The sequence below is a fragment of the Zalophus californianus genome, chromosome 4 (genome assembly GCF_009762305.2).
Source record: "Zalophus californianus isolate mZalCal1 chromosome 4, mZalCal1.pri.v2, whole genome shotgun sequence".
Classification (NCBI taxonomy): Eukaryota; Metazoa; Chordata; class Mammalia; order Carnivora; family Otariidae; genus Zalophus; species Zalophus californianus.
Genome location: NC_045598.1, coordinates 146,271,731 through 146,286,736, shown reverse-complemented (window position 1 = coordinate 146,286,736; position 15,006 = coordinate 146,271,731). Strand labels below are relative to the sequence as shown.

The 15,006-nt window shown below is 37.9% G+C and overlaps 1 long non-coding RNA gene across 1 annotated transcript in view; it reads right to left on the bottom strand.

The window, feature by feature from the left end:
* The window catches only part of LOC113934970, a 235,949-nt gene extending 221,148 nt beyond the window's left edge, over positions 1–14,801 (bottom strand). Inside the window, exon 1 of the long non-coding RNA XR_003523845.2 lies at positions 14,750–14,801. This is a non-coding gene — a long non-coding RNA (uncharacterized LOC113934970). The remainder of the gene's footprint in view (positions 1–14,749) is intronic.
* Positions 14,802–15,006: the final 205 nt, after the last annotated feature.

Below are 15,006 nucleotides of genomic sequence, written 5' to 3'. Positions count from 1 at the left end.
TCTTCAGAGATACTTTAAGTGAAAATATGAAATAGAGTACAAAATACTTAAAAATGTAAGATGCTACTTTACTGTTACTTTTTAGTGTTAAAAAAAAAAAGCGAAATGGATGATGAATGTAGTTGTTCTTTTTCTTCCAGGCAAGAAAGGTAATAATTTGATTTTTGAGTTAATCTGATGAGTTTTTGTAGTTGCAAAGAGCTCTCTAATTAAAGTAAGGCACAAATAACGGTAAGTCTGATATTTTCGACCTGTTTTCAACCAGACTAATATAGTGAGGCATCATTCCCACTTCCCATCAAGGGACCTCCCATACTTACCTATGCCAAATGATATGCCAACAGCAGGAACCAGAACAAAATCAAACCCTTTTATCCATAAATTCTTTGCATATTACCACCTCTCTACTATATTCATTCACCATCAAGGAAATCACACTACCAGGGGATGTTTCTTTCTGCTGTGCTGTGTGTTGGGCAAGCTGATAATCTAAAACTAATATCTCTTCATTATGTATACAACATTTGGCAGGAGTGGGATAGGCACCAGTAAAGAGTGTTTATATTTTGGTTTTAATTTTTACTCAAGAGTGCTTCTTTATTGGAAAGGGAACCAATTTACATGTCTCCAATTATGTAAGGAATTGCATGTAAAAATATGGCTTAATTGACCTCATAGATCTAAATTATTTCAATCATGTTTAATTCTTTTTACAAACTAGCTCTTGTGGCAGTAGTCACACTGAGCTGCTTCTTAAATATACTCATTGTGAATAACTTTCCAAACTAACTTTGCCCTTTCATAAGTTTCTGTTAATTTATTGACTTCCCTCAATCATCACAGTGAACTGCAGGTGCACATTTAATTTTTGAGAAGATGGTTTTAATTTTAATATTGTCCTTTGTGTATGAAGGTGATCCAACTGACTGACCAGCCATGGGGCAAATATTTTGATTTTTTTTTTTTTTTTTTTTTGTCCAGTAATGGGTATAGATTTGTTCCGGTATACTTATGCCCTTGCCGGGGAAAGCTGAGGCCATGAATCAGTGTAAGGCTGATTAGCCCGCATGGGACACTGGCCACAGACCACATGATCATGCAGTCGTTAGCACCATGGATTAATCTGCAGTGTAAATGGTTACAGATGTTGTGTTCCTTACCCAAGTTGAAGCTGACCTTTGTAAAGCATAACAGACACTGTGCTAAGCACCAGATATAGACTATTTTCTGAACTCTAACAACCTGATGAGATAGTATTATCTTGATTTGGAGTGAGAAAATAGAGGCTTAAGGGGATTAGGTAATTTGTCCAAGTCACAGTGAAAATGAGTAGTGGAACCTGGATATAAATCCAATGTATTATAGAGCCCTCATATATTTATATATATGTTTATTTATTTTATATATATAAATGTATAATATATTTTTATTTTTATACAATATATTTTATTTTATATATAAATATATATTTTATAAATATATTTTTAACTTTATATATAAATATATACATATATTTATTTTATATATATGATTTTTATATATTTATTTATATTTAAATTCAATTAGCCAACCTAGAGTACATAATTCATTTTAGATGTAGAGTTCAATAATTCATCAGTTGCGTATAACACCCAGTGCTCATCACATCACGTGCCCTCCTTAATGGAGCCCTCACTTTTAATCTCCACACTCAACTGTCCCTTTTACTGAGGGCATAAATAAATTTTAGCCTATACTCCATAGTCTAACACTATAACTGGAAACAAGCAAAAGCATCTATACTAGAACTAAAATGTACTATCCCCTTGATCAAGTCATGGGAATTTATCCTTGATCAGGAGAACCTCAAAGCCTTGGATCAAACTTTCTTCTAAGAGACAACTATAGAAAATCTAGGCCACCATGCAGCAGATAGTAGCTGACCAACCAGTTCCTTATGCCTCAGAAGCAGGCTGCTTGCTAAAATCTGATTTATTGAGTCCATCAAATCCTGGTTTAGAGTGTATACCCAACAAAAGCAAAATGAGCTCAATTTCAAAGATAAGCTTATTAGAACTTGGACAATTTAAGGGATAGATTGTTCTACTGATATTCAATAAAAAATGTCATTTCAAGATGATCTTTATTCCTTGCAATTTTGACAGAAAATAATTTTCTTCAATTAAAAAATATAGAAGGTATATATAGAACATAACACATTTGAAAAGAAAAAGCAGAAAACAAAATGGATTCTGAAATTCATTCTTTAATCAGCTTTGAAAGGTTAAGATGTTATCATAGAAAAATGAAAACTTTTTGTATTTCAGATGGGAAAATGATCCATCAAAAGACATAGAAGTAAAATGTAGGGGTGCCTGGGTGGCTCAGTCGTTAAGCGTCTGCCTTCAGCTCAGGTCATGATCCCAGGGTCCTGGGATCGAGCCAGCATTGGGCTTCCTGCTCCACGGGAGGCCTGCTTCTCCCTCTCCCACTCCCCCTGCTTGTGTTCCCTCCCTCGCTGTTTCCCTCTGTCAAATAAATAAATAAAATCTTAAAAGGAAAGAAGTAAAATGTAAACTAATTTTGGTTTTAAAAAAACAACATATGAAATAGTCCACAAACTTTATTTTTATTTGTGCAGTTTTTTCTTATGTTTAATTATGACATATGGTAAGAAATTTTATAGGAAGTAGAAAATATTGCTCTCATATTCAGGACTAAGGTCAAATGTCAACTCTAACACTTAGTAGCTATGTTACTTTATGCAGGTTAACTAAATCCTAAGTTTCAAAAAAACTTTTCCTAGTTTTATTGAGATATAATTGATATATAACATTGTATTAGTTTAAGGTATATAGATTAATGCTCTGACATATGTATATATTACAAAATGATCACTAAGTTTAGTTAATATCCATCACCTCACATGGTTACATACACAAACACACACACACACACACATACATACATACATATAAAGTAGGATAACTTTCCATAGAATCTTGAGATGATCAAATTACATTATACTATGTAGCTAAAGTAATACATTGCATGTCATACAGCAAGTGGTCAATAAGTGTTACTTGCAATCTTTTTTCTATTTCAATTCTCTTTCAGACAATGAATGTGCGCAAGTCAACTGAAGGAAAAAGAAAGTGGAGGAGATATCATCAGTGGAATAGATAGAAGCAATTTTAATCTTAAGAGATCTTTGAAAAATACAGAAAGCAACAGGAAAAATAAGATTTCTTTTTATATAAAAATAATCTTGATGTTTATCAAAACTTTAAGAAAAAGAAAGTTAATCCATTTAATAATATAGCACCTAAAGCTCACAAAGGGAGCAAAGCATTCCCCCAAAATGAATTATAATAGTATTTCAATCACTAGTTAAATGACGGAACCATAAGACCTTATTAAACTTTTTTTCTAAGTTTCCAACAGAGAAAACCCCAAATTTCCATTTTTTGGAATATAACATCTAATTTTATAGGGAAAACTTTTCTATTGCCACTGAACATTGTCCACATAATATAGGCTTTTAACATGCCATTGTTAAATCATTTTTTTAAAAGATTTTACTTATTTATTTGACAGAGAAAGAGAGAGAGAGAGCATAAGAGGGGAAGCAGCAGAGGGAGAGGGAGAAGCAGGCTCCATGCTGAGCAAGGAGCCTGATGTGGGGCTCTATGTGGGGCTAGATCCCAGGACTCTGGGATCATAACCTGAGCTAAAGGCAGATGCTTAACCAACTGAGCCACCCAGGCACCCCCATTGTTAAATCATTTTAAACTATGTTTTGTTTTCCCAACTCTAAGAATAAATAAATGTACCATCTCTAGGAACTTTTCTACCATGCCATCATTTGAGTGACAGATACAGCCATACTTCTAACCAGGGCTCCACTACTGAAGAGTTTCTGTTTAATCTTGGCAAAAGCCACTTCATCCTATTTCTTTTGCATTTTAGCTTTCTAGCATTATATTGGGGATTAACAATGCCTTTGGCTTTGTGATTGGAATTTTTTGATATGACCAAATAGTAACTTACATTCTCAGAAAGCTAGAATGAAAATATCCTGTGGGGGAAGGAACAATGGAATATGATGAAAAAATCTAAACCAGAAGAGTTCAGGATAATTGATGTCCCTTCCCTACCTCCCACTCCCTACTCACCCATTCACCATATCATCAACAAGGACTAATGTGTTTTAAATATCAAAGATAGAAAATCTTCCAAGAACCTGGAATATTTGCACATTGCTTCTGTGAACTGAGAAGTTGAGCCCTAGCCCAGTCTTACTAGGGTGAGGAAGAGACCTTTGCTCCTAAACTTTTGATGCCAAATACATTCTTCCTTCTACCTATGTTAGTCTAAAGAAAAACAGAGACAATGAACATCCCAACCTCTGCCTTTTCTCATTTAACTGAGCCACAGATAGTTGTAGTTAAGATTAGTTAAGATCACCTTGTTCTGGGTGCTGTTGCTCATCAGCATGTACTATGTGGTGGCTGTGGAGTGACCTAATGTAATTAAACTAATTATATTAGTTTAAACTACAAATGATTACTATAGTTGAGACATTTACAGGCTAAATTATTGTTATATATTATTTCTACTTTAAAGAGGTACTCTTGACTTCTGTCATGATTTTCACAGTGTGGAAATGTCAACCAAATAACCTGAGCTAAGGAAGCAGGAGTTTGGTGTGTGTGTGTGCCCTTTCTGATCCCCGTTGTTGTTTTTTTCTTATATTCTTTGAAACTGTTAATATCACATCATTCTTTTAGTTGCAACTAGGGTTGGAATGGGAAAAGAATTATTTCTATTAAGTAAATGTGATAAACCCTTTATAAATCATATATTATGATCCTTTAAGAATCATATATTTTAAATCACATAGGAGAGACATCTAAAATGTCAGACGAAGTGGCAGTGCATCAGTCAGGGTCATGGCAGCCAACAAAGGGCTCAGCTGGTGTTGTGAAGAGAATTTAATAGTCTGTGTACATAGGTATGGGGGGGATGAAGGGTATGAACAGGCAGTGGAGCACCCAGGATACTTAGAACCTATGACCATCCTATTACCTGAGGGAGCAAAAAGAGACTATGATGTCACTAGAGCCCAATGAGAGTTGGAGCCTGGGAAGGAGCATCACATGACAAGGGTAGCCACTGAAGAAGAGAGAGAGCAGGGAAAGAAAAAAACCCTTGACCTCTCACTGATCCCACTTTCGGGTATGCTCCCTCGGTCTTCCACTAGTAGTTCCAACTAGAAGCCAGAGCACACTGTGCTCAGTTCATGTAGTTTATAAAAGTCTAATTCTTGGGGCCACGAACAGGGCAGAGAAGGGCAGACAGATCAAGGAGGGGTGGTACGAAATGTGAAATAGCCACATAACCCCTCAGTACTGGCAAGCTATAGCATTTGCTTTCAGTCCTGCTCACCATTTTTAACCATGTTAAGAAATAGTGTATCAGACCTGTGAATAGCAAAAAATGAAATCTGTGATGAATCAAGTCTAGATGCAAAATTATCTTGACAGGCAGGAACCAATAAAATGAAATTAAACAGGAAAATTAGATAAGTTTCCCATTTATGACAATTTTTGCAAGAGAATGGGAAGAGGTGGGTAAAGTGCTAAAAGTGTCCTAAAAGACATCAATAGCAATCGATGATGGCTCATAATTGCTTACAAAATGAACACAAATTGAGGTTGCACTTCCAGCTGCTGCCAGACATATCCAGCTGCTTGTCCCACATACCTCAGTTTCAGCTTGCCAAAGCCTGACCTGGTTACTTTCTCATCTCCCTCCAGTACTATTTGGACTCCTGAGTTTTTTGTTTGTTTGTTTGTTTGTTTTTGGTTGATAGTATGTTGTCCACAGGATATCTCAAGCCAGAAGCTTTGGGATTATCTTTGGTTTCTCCTTTACATCCCCCATTTAATGCATCAAAAAATCATTCTGATTCTATCTCAAACATCATTGTGTACGCTATTTCTTTTCCACTTTCCCTGCCTTTTTCAGGCCTTGCTGTTTCCAGTCTCTAGACTTCTACCATTGCCTCTTCATCTTTTATTTTTTAAGATTTTATTTATTTATTTGGGGGGGCACTAGTGGGGGGAAGAGCAGAAGGGGCAGGGGAGGGAAATGGAAAGAATCTCAAGAACACTCTGAGCTGACCACTGAGCCTTACTCCGGGTCTTGAATTCAAGAACCTGAGCCCTGAGATCATGACCCCAGCAGAAACCAAGGGTTAGGTGCTTGACCAAATGAGCCACACAGGCGTCCTGCCTCTTCATCTTTCTGACTTTACCATTCTCCCTGCAGCTGCCAGAGTTAACTTCCAATAAACAAATGGGCATTTGCCAGTCCTTACTTAGAAAATTTCTCTGCTCTCACTGTGGTAGACAGGATTAAGGGTGGATTTCTTATTTACTTATATAAGACATTCCAATCTTATTTCCCTATAGGACTTCTCTCCCACCACACATGCACCTCTGCTCTAGCCACAAAGAACTGTTGTACTGCAAATATCTCAAGCCCTTGTGCTTTGGTTCATACTTATTATCTTTGCCCAAAGTACTTCTATTCCTCTGCCATTCTTACCCCAACAAATTCCACTTGGCCTTCAAGACATTTCCCAACACCAACCTCTGATTGCCTCTAGAAAGAGTACACCCACAGTTCTTTGCTGTAACCTCTGCAATAACATTTGCCAAACTGTTTTTCTGTTTGTGTGTATCTTTCCACCACTACTTCTTTTTTTTTTCATGTTTCAAGTTTTTATTTAAGTATTAGTTAACATATGATGTAATGTTAGTTTCAATAGAATTTAGTAATTCATCACTTATATATAATACTCAGTGCTCATCACAGCAAGTGCTGAGCTTCTTAGTACCCATCACCCATTTAACCCAACCCCTTGCCCACCTCCCCTCCTGCAACCCTCAGTTTGTTCTTTTATAGTTAAGAGCCTCTTATAGTATGCTTCCCTCTTTTTTTTCCCCTTCCCCCTATGTTCATCTGTTTTGTTTCTTGAACTCCACATATGAGTGAAGTCATATGATATCTGTCTTTCTCTGACTTATTTCGCTTAGCATAATACACTCTAGCTCCATCCTTGTCATTGCAAATGGTGAGATTTCATTCTTTTTCATGGCTGAGTAATAGTCCATTGTGTATATGTATACCACATCTTCTTTATCTGTTCATTAGTCAATGGACATTTGGGCTCTTTCCATAATTTGCCATCCTTGATAATGCTGCTAAAACATTGAGGTGCATGTACCCCTTTGAATTAGAATTTTTGTATCCTTTGGATAAATACCTAGTAGTGCAATTGCTGGGTCATAAGGTAGTTCTATTTTTGACTTTTTGAGGAACCTCCATACTGTTTTCCAGAATGGTTGCATTCCAGTTGGCATTCCCACCAACAGTATAAGAGGTTTCCCCTTTCTTGGCATCCTTACCAACATATGTTGTTTTCTGTGTTGTTAATTTTAGCCATCTGACAGGTATGAGAGGGTATCTCATTGTAGTTTTGATTTGTATTTCCCTGATGATGAGTACTGTAGTCATCAAGACAATATGGTACTGACACAAAAAACATAGATCAGTGGAACATCAGAGAAAACCCAGAAATGGACCCCAACTATATGGTCAACTAATCTTTGACAAAGCAGGAAAGAATATCCAATGGAAAAAAGACAGTCTCTTCAATAAATGGTCTTGGAAAAACTGGAAAGCAACATGCAGAAGAATGAAACTGGATCACTTTCTTATACCATACATGAAAATAAATTCAAGAAGACCTAAATGTGTGATAGGAGACCATCAGAATCCTAGAGGAGAACACAGGCAGCAACATCTTTGACATCAGCCATAGCAACTTCTTACTAGACACATTTCCGGAGGCAGGGGAAACAAAAGCAAAAATCAACTATTGGGACTTCATCAAGATAAAAAGCTTCTGGGGGCACCTGGGTGGCTCAGTCATCAAGTGTCTGCCTTCGACTCAGGTCGTGATCTCAGGGTCCTGGGATTGAGCCCCGCATCAGGCTCCCTGCTCAGCGGGAAGCCTGCTTCTCCCTCTCCCTCTCCCCTCTGCTTGTGTTCCCTCTCTTGCTGAGTCTCTCTCTGTCAAACAAATAAAATCTTAAAAAAAAAAAAAGCTTCTGCACAGTGAATAAATCAATAAAACTAAAAGGCGACCTACAGAATGGGAGAAGATATTTGCAAATGGCATATCTAATAAAGGGTTAGTATCCAAAATCTACAAAGAACTTTTCCAAACTCAGCACCCAAAAAACAACCCAGGTAAGGAATTGGCAGAAGACATGAATAGACACTTTTCCAAAGAAGACATACAAATGGCTAACAGACACATGAAAAGATGCTCAACATATACCACCACTTTTAATTCATCTTTACTGCCCTGGCACTCAGTAAAATATATGCCACATGGAAGATACTCAAATCTTTGAATTATTAATGCATTAATTAATTAATGAGTGTGGAAGATAATGGCCTCACTATACTTTACATTAGTTAGGCTACAGGTAGAGTATTTTGCTTGATTTGGCTGTTTTATTTTAAGAGATATACAACCAAACCAGATTATAATCAGAAGAGGACATATGGCATAGAGGCTATGTCATATATGGCCTTCAATTGTTCTCTGAAATAGGAATAATATCATTTATTCTGTAGCCATCTCATATTCCTAAACCTATAACAATATTAGGACAAAAATAGTCTTTATGTTAAATAGTTGACATAATATAGAAAATGCATGCACAGTGTTTACATGCTTAACATAGTAAATATTCAATAAATGTAGATATTTATTATTATTGGGATTTTATTAGTAGGATATGACACATATTAAAATAGCATACCTTTTTCTTATAATACTACTTTTACTTTTACCAATTTATAGAATAGGAGTACTGCATAAAACACAAATACCTATGCATATTAACTCTTGGCTAAGAACAGTATTTTTTGTTCAAATAGATAAGGAGCAGAACAGTTCTACAGTTATTCAGTCCCTCTGCTTTAAGGTTGGATTGCTCCTAAACCATCCCAGATATTATGGTTGACCTCTGTCCTGATCAAACTTACTTTAACTGAAAGCTACAGAAACACACTCATTATAGTTAACACAATAAGTGAAATGCAGTGGGAGGACACCAGGGCTTTGCCTGAAATGTGAGGTCAGGAAGGATAGTCAGGTTTCACAGGGAATTGCTAACTCTCTGCTCTCCATGGCATCATGGTCATTTATTCGTATATTTCTGATTCTATCAGTTGATTTTTTCAAACTCCATGATGACTTAGCTACTTTTCATGGCACATGATGAAAAATGATGCCCACACCCATAGAGTTGGATTGTCTGCCAGCCCAGGATGTCAGATAACAGACTGGGCTCTCTGAATCCAAAGACATTGGAATGAAAACTGGCCTTGATTGGGTCAGTTATTTCTCCGTGACCAATCTGCTATGGCCAATAACCAAGAGAAGAAAACACCCAGCAGGAACCCCTCCCAGTTGTGAGGAGTTTGATTTTTATAGAAGGGATGTGTGGGATGGCGAGACATTGCAAATCTGTCTACTCCACAGTGCAATTGGCCATGATCCTCAAGGCAGAAAATTGAAAGAGGTTTCGTCAATTTTTTTTTAAACTTCATGCATCAGTCATTCTTTTTTTAGGTCTAAATGAAACACTTTCTATGATTGCTTAATAACCTAAGTTCTTCTTCTGTTCATAGTGCACACAAAATTGCCTGGTCATGTTATCCTTTCAAATAAGATTACCAGTTTCACTGTAGAAAGAGCCTCTGGAAAATTATTTCCATTTCAATTTCCAAATGTTTAAAGATAATGAATTGTAAGAGTGTACTAATTTGAGTCTCCTGAGTACCTCTCTGGAGACCCCTGGGCCAGGAAGGTCATCAGTTGATATCTAGGAAGAGAGTGGCACACTGAGAAAATTGCCTATCCACATGGAAGAGGCTATATGTTATAGCTAGGCAGAGTGTAGTTCGGCTGCCGAGAAAGGGAAAAGATAAACAGATTTGAATTTTAAGCAGGAGAGACATTGATCCTCTTTCAGGTGATAATTGGAGCTGGTGCTGAGGGAGAGAACAGAAGTGCTGATAGTGTGGGGCAGATGGATAAAATGATATATTTGTTCCAAAGTACATGAGAGTGTCATAGAGTCAGAGATCCAGGTGGGTCTAATCACATAAGAGAGATTGGCCTCATACAAAGATAGAAATTGTTTTAGTATTCTAACAACATGACCTTAAGTAAGACAGTTCCATTAGAGGAGAAAAGTCTGGATTCTCTCAGAAAAAATGCAAGATTTACAGTATTGAGAAGAAGAGTGAGACAAGAATCAACTCTCCTCTTTCCCCAAACAATGGGAGAGCCAGCTGCAGGTGAAGGAGACACCTGCAGGTTGGGAAAGGCTGGCCTGAATGCAGTGATACATGCATGGGCCAGAGAAAAAAAGTTTCTTATATTCATAGTCTTGCAGGAAACAGAGTATATCCCAAGAGAGGGCAGACTGGCAGAGTTTAAGCAGCAGCAAGGACTGGTGAATGGAGGAAACGAGACCATGCCAGACACCTTGATAGTGGTATGGACAAGGCAAGGGTAGGATATACCAGGAGTGAAGCTGGGGATCTAGTTAGACCTTGCTCTCTTTGGGCTAATGCAGAGTCATAGACTTCCATGTGTCAGCCATGGGTGGAGGAGGTAAAACCAGTATTGAGGATAAGACTAGCTACAGACTTTGCAGTGATGGCAATAGATACTAAATCCAGTCTCTTCTGGATAAAACTTCATGAACTTAAAATGTTATTAGATATCTATGTACCTCAGTATGTCATTTGCCAAACCAGGAAATAATAACCCCTATCTCATAATGCTGTGACAAATAATATGTAAGTTACATATAGCAAGTAGAATATATATATATGTAAGACAAAAAAGTGACAAGATTTAGAATCAGTTTTCAGTATGAGAGAGAAAATTCAAATTCTAAGATTCTTTGAAATTATAAAACATTTCTCCATACATCCTTTCCCATTTATCTATTATTTAGATGGAACTAGCAGAAATGGGGATCTCAGAAGAAATGGGAATCTCTAAAAAAAATAGGCTTTTTCAGACATTTTTAATGGTATGAAAATGGGCAGAAACTTTTGAAGTGCAATTTTAAAATGCTTATCAATGGGGCACCTGGGTGCCTCAGTTGGTTAAGCGTCCACCTAAAGCTCAGGTCATCACTCCAGTGTCCTGGGACCGAGCCCCACATCAAGCCCCACATCGGGCTCCTTGCTCAGCAGGGAGCCTGCTTCTCCCTCTCCCTCTGCCTCTTTCTCCCTCTGCCTGCTGCTCCCCCTGCTTGTGCTCTCTCTCTGTCAAATAAATAAATAAAATCTTAAAAAAAATAAAATGCTTACCAAAATTTGAAAGCATATACTTTTTGATTGAGGAATTTAGCACCTAAAATATAGCTCTATTTAATTTTTTAAAGATTTATTTATTTATTTGAGAGAGAGAGAGAGAGAGAGAGATCAAGCAGGGGGAGGGGCAGAGAGAAAGGGAAGAGAGAAGCAGACTCCCTGCTGAGCACAGAGCCCTGAAACAGGGCTTGATCCCATGACTCCTGAGATCACGACCCAAGCTGGAATCAAGAGTTGATGCTCAACCGACTGAGCCACCCAGGTGCCCCTAATATAGCTCTATCTATGAGGCAAAGCTAAAATGTAAGGATTTTCATTGTATTGTTTTTCTGCAATAATTCATTAAAAATCACCCAAATAGCAATCAATTCAAAATTTATTAGATAAGTTGCAATATATCCATAAAATTAAATTCTTTGTAAAAATTTAAATGAATAGTGTAAGCTTCTACTTCTAGCCAAGATAGCGTAATGGGGACTAGATTTACTCTCCTACCTGAAACAATAAAAAACAAATAAATATGTGAAATAATATATTTGTAAGACACTGCACACCAGACAGTAAAGAGCAGTGATCCCTGAGAGACAGAACAAATGAAATGAACACTACTATTCCTTCAGCTTACTGCCTTGAGAGAGTTTCCAGGCTAAAGTTCATGCAGGAGGAACCCACCAGAGCCTGGTAGACCATTTGCATTAAGAAGATATTCCTAAGAATTTGGGAAGACCAAAGCAATGAAAGTTCACAGGACAAAGTACTGGAGTAGAAAGAGATGGACAGAGAGAGAACTCAGAGTTCTGCAAAAGTTCTTCCTCAAGAATTCAGCTGAGTAATGGACAGTGCATCCACATGAGGAAATGGTCATTACATATACCAGAAAAGAACCACATAAAACAATTAGAAGTAATAATGTCTTGTGCTTATACAGGGTCAAGGATAGTGCCTGAGTGGCTATACCAGCTTGCATTCCTACCAACAGTGTAAGAAGGTTCTCCTTTCTCTGTATCCTCGCCAACATTTGTTGTTTCCTGTCTTGTTAATTTTAGCCATTCTGACTGGTGTGAGGTGGTATCTCATTGTGGTTTTAATTTGCATTTCCCTGATGCCAAGTGATGTGGAGCATTTTTTTCATGGATCATATGGTTTTATTCATATGTGGAATATAAGAAACAGCGTAGAGGATCATAGGCGAAGGGAGGGAAAACTGAATGGGAAGTCAACAGAGAGGGATAAAACCCATGAGAGACTCTTAACTCTAAGAAACAGCCTGAGGGTTGCTGGAGGGGAGGCTGGTGGGGGGATGGAGCAATTGGGTGATGGGCATTAAGGAGGGCACATGATGTGATGAGCACCGGGTGTTATGTGCAACTGATAAATTACTGAACACTACATCTGAAACTAATGATATACTATATGTTGACTAATTAAAAAAAAAAAAAGAATAATGCCTGTTCCTACCAGTCAGACTAAAATCCTCAAGATTTACAAGGCTCTGGGTAGAAGACACAGAAATGTGGAATCATAAGCCCTAAACTTAAAAATGCTTAAGGTAAAAATTGAAATGATCGAATTGTTTCCAAGTAACTTGAGTACATCACAGAAAAAAAGCTCAAAAGTATTTACAGGAACAAAGAAATATCTAGCATCCAACAAGGTAAAACTCACAATGTCTAGAATCCAATCAATAATTAACCAGGCTTGCAAAGAAGCTAGAAAATATGACCCATAATAAGTAGATAAATCAGTCACTTGAAAACAACCCAGAAATGACACAGATGTTAGAATTAACATAAAAACTATGAAAACAGTGACTATCTATAACTGTATCGCTATGTTCAAAGGCAAAACATGGACATAGAAAATATTTTAAAATCCCAAATTAAACTTCTACAGATCAAAACTACAGTGTCTGAGATTAAAATTAAAAAAAGAAGATGCACGCCTGGGTGGCTCAGTCGTTGAGTGTCTGCCTTCGGCTCAGGTCATAATCCCAGGGTCCTGGGATCAAGGGCCGCACTGGGCTCCCTGCTTGGAGGGAAGCCTGCTTCTCCCTCTCCCACTCCCCCTGCTTTTGTTCCCTCTCTCACTGTGTCTCTCTCTGTCAAATAAATAAATAAAATCTTAAAAAAAATGAAAAAAAGAAATTACTAAAAGATACTGAATTCAGATTAGACAATGCAGGGAAAAATATGAACTTGAAAACATAGCAATAGAAACTAGCCAAAATGAAAGCAAGAAAAGTGAATTTTTTAAAAATAAACAGATCAGTGAGCTATGGAACAATTTCAAGAAGCTGGATGTACATGCAATTTGAGCCCTTGAGAGAAAGGAGAGGACAGAGAAATTTGAAGAAATAATGACTAAAATTTTTCAACATTTGATGAAAAGTATAAACCCATATATCTGAGAAGCTTAATAAACTCCAGGCATTAAAAACAAAATGCCTGAAGAAAACTACACCACAGAATAACAATCAAGTTGCTCAAAACCAACAACAAAGGGTAGTTTTGAATGAAGAGTTGACCAAGATAGAGACAGGAAGCTCCAGGGCACCCCTTCTCCCATGTTTGTACCTAATGTGTAACTGCACACAACACAATTCCCTCTAAAAGACATCTAGACTAGCTCAACAGCTCCTACGCATTGGTGAATAAGAAAACACCACGTCTAAATGGATGTGGAAAGGTTGGGACACTTTCTCGCAATAAAGCCCACTTCTGGCACAGCACCGTACAATCAGGAGGGAATCCCGAACTCTCAGCTTCTCCCTGTGGAGCAAAGAGCCTAGATCTCACATGTAGTATCCTATCTTTAAGACAACAACCTGTGGGATGGACCCCCAAAGCGCCTAGCCGTAAAAGCCAATGGGCTTGTGTCTAAGACCTTCAAGACTACAGCAAAGAAGCAATTCTTAATAGGCAGTAATACTTAATGCACTATCCTCCCCTCCCCCAGGGCTCAGCCTGGAGGAAGCAAGCAAAATCATTCATCTCCTAGTCTTTCCATGAAAGAGGTTTATGAGCGTACTTTAAAGACGGCTGCGGGAGGACCAGGGTTTAATTTAGCAGGCTCCTAGGGGCCTTCTCCTTCCAACCTGCTCCAAGTTGTCACTATCCTCCTGGGAGAAACTTGTGCCTATGACTTCACCCCAGCTTTTATGGCTGTCCTCCAGGTGACTGGTCCCTAAATCATCTGGCTCTGAGAGCCAAGGGGGTTTCCTTTCACAAGTCCCACAAAACTGTAGCAAACAAAGAAGCAGTTTTTAACCAGCTATCCCTTCAGAGCTCACCTTGGTGCAGAGGAAGCAGGGAAAAATAAACACTCCTCTCCCAGTCTTTCCCTTTATCTGTGTGTTTTAAAAGCTGCTGCTTCAGGGCCAGGCTTCTAATTTAGCAGGCATCCAGAGGCTGGCTACAATCCTTTCCAGTGTCCGGTGCCATTGGACACTTTCCCTGCCTCCCCCCTCTAGCCCATGCCAATAATAAATCCAAGTTCCCAGGATCTCCTTGAAAGGAGCTTGTACATATTCTAGAGTCCCAGATTTTG